The sequence below is a fragment of the Chaetura pelagica genome, unplaced genomic scaffold (assembly GCF_000747805.2).
Source record: "Chaetura pelagica isolate M959 unplaced genomic scaffold, ChaPel_1.0 scaffold249, whole genome shotgun sequence".
NCBI lineage: Eukaryota > Metazoa > Chordata > Aves > Apodiformes > Apodidae > Chaetura > Chaetura pelagica.
Window position 1 is genome coordinate 478,752 of NW_009954538.1, and position 784 is coordinate 479,535.

Sequence of the window (784 nt, forward strand, 5' to 3'; positions counted from 1 at the left end):
TCCATTTTCAGAGCTACAGCCAGGGAGCACAAAAAGCCATGCAGACCCCAAACAGAAAGCCCGGTGGTTTCCTACCATTTCTCTCCCCCCAACTTGTGTACATGCCATTTCCTTACAGGCAGTGGTTCCAAAAGCACTTAAGAGAAACAAAGGAAAGCCACACTCTGGTGCCTGCTGGCAGCATCCTGTTCCCAGCCCCAGCAGATCCCAGCCATATCAATGGATGTAAAATAAACAGTCCCTAGATGTGCTGTGTTCCTGTCACAGCCTCTGGGAGCAGCTGCACTCCAATTAATGAACTATCCACTTTCCCTTCTGACTTTGCCTTATCTAAGCAATATCCCAATCCAAATAGTCAAAAATTGTCCTAGCAAATACAGTCCTGGCTACTGGCAGGCTCTGCAAGGAAACCCCACCCCACCACATTTGCAAACATAAGAAGATTTTTTTTTTATTTTTTTTTTTTACAGCTCTTCTTGAAGGAAGCATTTGTTGAGGCACGTTTCTCTAGCAGAAAGTCACTGCTGGCAACAGCATGAGGCTCCCTTAAATGCCTGTGTGTTCTTTGGTGTGGCTCTGCCTAGGTAGGAACAGCTGAGGGGTTTTTCCTGCTTGTTTATTGGGTTTTTTTTTTCTGAGGGGCTTTTTGCCTTTGGAATGCAGGGGTGTGTGTGATTTTCACGCTAATACCACTTAAGCCTAGGAAGGCACATTGTAGGAACAATGAGTTAAGGCCTGAGTTTTTGTGCTAATTGATCTATCAGGCGTTTGCTTCACCTGACCC

At 45.7% G+C, this 784-nt stretch overlaps 1 protein-coding gene across 1 annotated transcript in view; it reads left to right on the plus strand.

The window, feature by feature from the left end:
* The window catches only part of GGT5 (gamma-glutamyltransferase 5), a 14,661-nt gene that overhangs the window by 4,966 nt on the left and 8,911 nt on the right, over window positions 1-784 (plus strand). The window lies entirely within an intron of this gene.